We start from the raw sequence: 5756 nt of genomic DNA, 5'->3' as shown, positions 1-5756 counted from the left end.
CAGTCTTATTACACTTCCAGAGAATGATGTTTGTTCCAACACTGTACCCTACAATATTATTTCCCACCTTTTTCTTCAGTGAATTCAAGAGAAATGCTGTCTTATATTGTCCATAGTTGGTACAGTGAGTTACCTGATACAAAGGAAAAGGATGAACTGTCATAGAAAATTCACATCATAAATATCTGTGAAATGATGGACCCGGAGATTATCCTACTAAGTGAAGTAAGTCAGACAGAGAAAGACAAATATCATATGATATCGTGGAATCTAAAAAAGAAAAAATAAATAAATAAACTTATTTACAAAACAGAAACAGACTCACAGATTTAGAAAATGAACTTATGGTTACCAGCGGGGAAAGGTGTGGTGGAGGGGAGGATAGATTGGGAGTTTGCGATTGGCATGTACACACTGCTGTATTTAAATCAGATAACCAACAAGGATCTATTGTAAAAAGAAAAATTGTGACATCCCGCTTAGCAGACATTGGTAAGGGCCACCCACTCTGGGAAAGAGGAATGATTTATGAGTAGGCTCAATTCTGCTCCCTGAGAGGGATGGTTCTCAGTTCATTGTTCTAGAAGCGTTTTCCTTTCTTATCATCCTCCATTTCCATAACTGAATTGAGTATTGTAGACCATATCCTCCTTGAGAACTGAACGTCCTTCTGCCTATAGAAGACTGAGGACCTAATAATTGTTTTATCCCCCTCAAAAGTCACAAACTTTTAGTTTAGGCTAGTGCTTCTTTGAAAGAATGACTCTAAAACATGTAGTTGGCTTCTATCTACTTGATTCCAGTCAGCATCATGTGTCTACATGCTGTTCTTTTATGAACGTACTTCTTAAATTTGCCATTATTTTCTCACATTCTCTTCTCCACCCTTACCTGAACTCTCTCTCTCACACACTCAAAATAATTGCAATTACTTTGTTTTATTAAGCTTTCATGGAAGAGGCATAGCTTTTCTCTCTTTTGTCCAAATGAAAAGATTTACTAGGCACCACCTTAGCTATTCACAATCTTTTAATAATGAGTAAAAGAGCAAGCACTGTTTGGACCCTGCATCTAAGCTGACTTTTATAAATATTTCAATTTTAATATTTTACTGTTTGACATTGGATACACTTGTATTTTCCAAATCTTCAAGGTCCTAAATTTTTCACTTCTTTTTTTCTTTTCCACTTGGAAATGTTCAATTCTTTTTGAAATAATCTCTTTCTTTTAAGATCTGGTAAAATCCACCCAATGATGTTTAGCACCCATTACTAACATTTTGTTTTCCAACTTCTGCTCTTAAATCAACATTATTTGCCTTCCAAATTATGATGGAAGACTTGTTAATAATAATTTCACCATTGCATAAACTGGATCACTTTCCTTCAAGATTTAATATTTTCCGTGTCACCCACAGCAGGGGCACTAAGCCAATGACATAAAAATGTTTGTGTTGACAGTACTCCGCGTCTGGGTTGCAGTTTCTATATCAGCCATATCAGTGCTGATTATGCTATGCAATTTTTTAAAAATTCAGAAACTTTCAGTTTATTTTGAATAACCCCTTGAAATATGAGAAGATGACAGTGCCTCAATTAACTTTTTCCTTGAAGTTGCAAAATAAAATGTACAAATTCCATATTAAAAAAAAAAACTCAAAGAATTTCAAGGATTTAAAACAAAAATGATTCAAGATTAACAAATCTTTGTGTAAGTCAAGTGGTTTCTTTCTTTTCTCTCTAAATAAAATTGAAGGAGGAACAAATTAAGTTACCAGTGATAAATCATTATAAATGATGTTTAGTAATAGGTCATTGTATACTTTTGGGAATAAATTAAAAAGTACTTTATGAAGTGAAAGTTTGAGCCAAACCTTCCTTCTAGATGAGTACATGACTTCAGAGGGAAAACCAAATCCAATCTAGCTCCACAGTGATCTGTAAGGTGCTGCACGTAGCTGATGCAATTGCTTTGAGTTCCCTCTGAAAGCTACCTGCCTGTGCTCCAAGTTGTGTGCCCATTGTAGATGCCTTGAAACATTATCAATCAGTAACTTTATTTTTTCTTGGAAGAAGATCCACAAGTTGAACTTTGAATACATGGAAAATTTGCTTTATTGAGAACCAGGAATTCTCTTTATGTCCTTCATTGTTTACCTTTTACATTCTAAAATAGATTAATACCACTAATATTTTAAGGCTTTTTAAAAGTACTGTGGTAAAAATAAATTAATTAATTAATTAAAAAAAATAAAAGTACTGTGGTTTGTAGACACAGATGAGAATTTTTATATACCTCCTCAGTCTTCTTCCCATTTTATTTGCACTTCTACACTGAGCTTGAATAAAGATAAATGGTACCTGATGGTCAATAGTGTCTTTACATGTGGCATTGTAAATCTACCTCCTTGATGAGCTAATCTGGTAGCCAAAAAAGGTGCCTTGGGGAAAGTTACCTGAAATTAGCATTGTACAATGACTAGATTGGTTATTATTTGTATATAATGCATGCTAGGTAATTACAAATATTCAAATACCATTTATGAGACATGTTTGCAAATCACTTAATGAAGACACCTTACCTTTTCATAGTCATTTAACTTCTTTTTTTTTTTTTTTTAACTTACATCTGCTTAGTTTTTTATTGAGTTAAGTATAAAGGCCCAGTTAATCAACTCATTAAATTGGTTAAGGCAGGACACTTGAACTACATTAACAGGATTTAAAAAGTGGTTGGTCTTTTCGTAGTTCTCTGGTAATCACACATGCACACACACACACACACAAATTGGTAGAGTACTCTGGATATAGGATTTCCCCACATAATCTTATATAATGTGCTATTCACAGTCTGCAATATTTTGAAAACTATGTAAATTGGACATGACCAAATTAGAGATGTCTGATAAACTCTTATAAAGTATTTGGGAACTTCAGCTCTAGTCCCATAAAGGATCAATTTTAAACTATAAAAAAGGATAATTCATATAAAATCACAACAGACTTAACAGACATCTTTGAAAAAAAAATCAAATTGCAACTCAATTTTCTACTTTTTCAAATATGACTGAGAAAAAAAGTACAAGTAGTAATGTCTGCATTTTTTAAAAAAACTATTAACCAAGTGGACTTGGGGAAGAAAGAAAAACTGTACAGTATTATTGCACTCCACGAATGTGCAGAATTCCAAAATGTGCCAGTACTGAAAAACTGTCTTACATTGAGGTTTTCCAAGAGGTACAACGAGCCTGCCAAGAAAGCATCTGGTCTGTACTAACAGATTGCTGTCTTCGGTACAGGCCTTCATAATGTCAGTCACGCTGCTCTTGCAAAAATCCCTTAATGTAAAAGAGCTTTCAGTGCTGATAGGTGGGGCTATGATCGATGGTGTGGGATTGAATCCATATGCACATTGAGCTTCATTTCATTGTCAAGAATTTGAACAAGTTGTTGCATGGATGGAAGGTGACCAGATTCCAGCTTAGACCACACAGGTACATCATTCAAAGTTATCTCAGATGCACCTGTTGACATACATTGTTTCTCAATCATGTTGCTCAAGAAAAAGACCATCATACATGCATAGACCTTTTCTTGGCCCCGCTGCCAGATGCTAGGAGCTTGCATGCCAAAGAAAGCAAAAGGATCCTTGCCAACAATTATTAAGCCTATTAATACTAGCTTGAAGACTGACAGGAAAGATGCTGTGTCTATATATTGGTTGAGGGAGGTAATTCTCTCCATCACTGCGGATGTCTGGGCACCGCTGGCTACTAACCTGCACGTACTCCTCAAACACCCGCCTATAACCTCAGGAAACACAAATCTGGAACTTGAGCAGCGGCCCCGTGGTGTACTGCATCTTTAATCTCTCGCCAGGCACGCCGCCCAGGTTGGCGGAGGCATCGCGCCGGACCACCGCCGACGCTGCCACTAGGAGAAGTAGCAGAAACCTCATGTTAAACGAGCCAACCACTTCGACCGCCCTCAGACTGAGACTGCAGCCAGCCCAAGGCAGAGCCGGAGCCGCGAGCCATTTTAACTTTTCGTTGCTGTTTATCATCAGTAGCTTTCTTTACACTCATAATAGTTTCATGAGATATAAGGGACAATTCGTTATATTACTGATCTGAGTGGTGGCAAAGCTGAAACACAATGAAGTTCCATAGATGATTCAAGGCCACATAGCTGCTTGGAAGAAAATGTTGTCCTCTTATTTGTTCTTCATAATAGATTAAGTTTTTCTTTGGATATACAATTGCTCATAAGTTAAAATACAGTTGTAAAAATGAAATATATGTAAAACATATATATATATATATATATATAATATACCACGGAAAAATCTTAATGTTGAAATTACTGCCCTTTATTTTAAATTGAGATCTCCATGAAGGCAAATATTTTCGGGGAAACTGTCTTCCACAATTAAAGTAGAATAATTGGAGAGGTTCTAAGATAATATTATTAATATAATCTTTGTAATATTAAAGTTTTTCAAATTTATAACCTCATGATAGCCCACAATGAGCCTCACCTCCCTATATTCATGCGCTTGTGCAGTCTTATCTCACACCAAATGACTAATACAATATTGTAACATGTGTAACTAATACAGTATTGAAGAAATAATGCAGTTAAACTTCCAAGTTGGGCTTCCCTCGTGGCACAGTGGTTGAGAATCCACCTGCCGATGCAGGGGACATGGGTTCGAGCCCTGGTCTGGGAAGATCCCCCATGCCGCGGAGCAACTGGGCCTGTGTGCCACAACTACTAAGCCTGCACGTCTGGAGCCTGTGCTCCACAACAAGAGAGGCCACCGTAGTGAGAGGCCCATGCACAGCAATGAAGAGTGACCCCCGCTCACCACAACTAGAGAAAGCCCTCGCACAGAAATGAAGACCCAACACAGCCAAAAATAAATTAATTAATTAAAAAAAAATTAAAATTAAAAACAAAACAAACAAAAAAAACTTCCAAGTCTAGGTCATAGAAAACACTGCAGTTTTTGTCTCGCTCTTAGCTTATTTGCTCTGAAAGAAGCCAGCAGCCATGTAGTGAGAGCATTCTAGTTACCACTATGGAGAGGGCCACATGGTAAGAAACTGAAGCCTTCTGTCTACAGACAGAACTGAGTCCTCCTTTCAAAAGACATTGAATGGGGGCTTCCCTGTTGGCGCAGTGGTTAAGAATCTGCCTGCCAATGCAAGGGACATGGGTTCGAGCCCTGGTCCAGGAAGATCCCACATGCCGCAGAACAACTAAGCCCGTGCGCCACAACTACTGAGCCTGAGCTCTAGAGCCTGCAAGCCACAAGTACTGAGCCCACGTGCCACAACTACTGAAGCCTGTGTGCCTAGAGCCTGTGCTCCGCAACAAAAGAAGCCCCGACAATGAGAAGCCCACGCACCACAACAAAGAGTAGCCCCCACTCACCGCAACTAGAGAAAGCCCGCGCACAGCAACGAAGACCCAACATGGCTGTAAATAAATAAATTTATTTTTTAAAAAAAAAGACATTGAATGGGTTATCCTGGAAGAGACTCTTCTTGCTCAAATGTTGCCTTCAGATAACTTCAGCCCAAACCCACATGTCGATGGCGACCTCCTGAGAGAACCTGAACCTGAATCACTTGGCTAAGCTGCTTCTGAATTCCTGACCCTCAGAATCTATAAGATAACAAATGTTTGTTGTTTTTATTTTCTATGTTTCAGGGTAATTTATCATGCCACTATAGATAAATACAGATAATTCTA

The 5756-nt window shown here is 37.7% G+C and overlaps 1 pseudogene; it reads right to left on the bottom strand.

Annotated features, from left to right (window-relative positions):
* Window positions 1-3167: 3167 nt before the first annotated feature.
* LOC133076466 (thioredoxin reductase-like selenoprotein T) lies at window positions 3168-3957 on the bottom strand (annotated as a pseudogene).
* Between the last annotated feature and the right edge of the window lie 1799 nt (window positions 3958-5756).

The sequence above is a fragment of the Eubalaena glacialis genome, chromosome 16 (genome assembly GCF_028564815.1).
Source record: "Eubalaena glacialis isolate mEubGla1 chromosome 16, mEubGla1.1.hap2.+ XY, whole genome shotgun sequence".
NCBI lineage: Eukaryota > Metazoa > Chordata > Mammalia > Artiodactyla > Balaenidae > Eubalaena > Eubalaena glacialis.
Note: the sequence above shows the minus strand (reverse complement) of the source record. Positions and strands in the feature narration are given on the sequence as shown.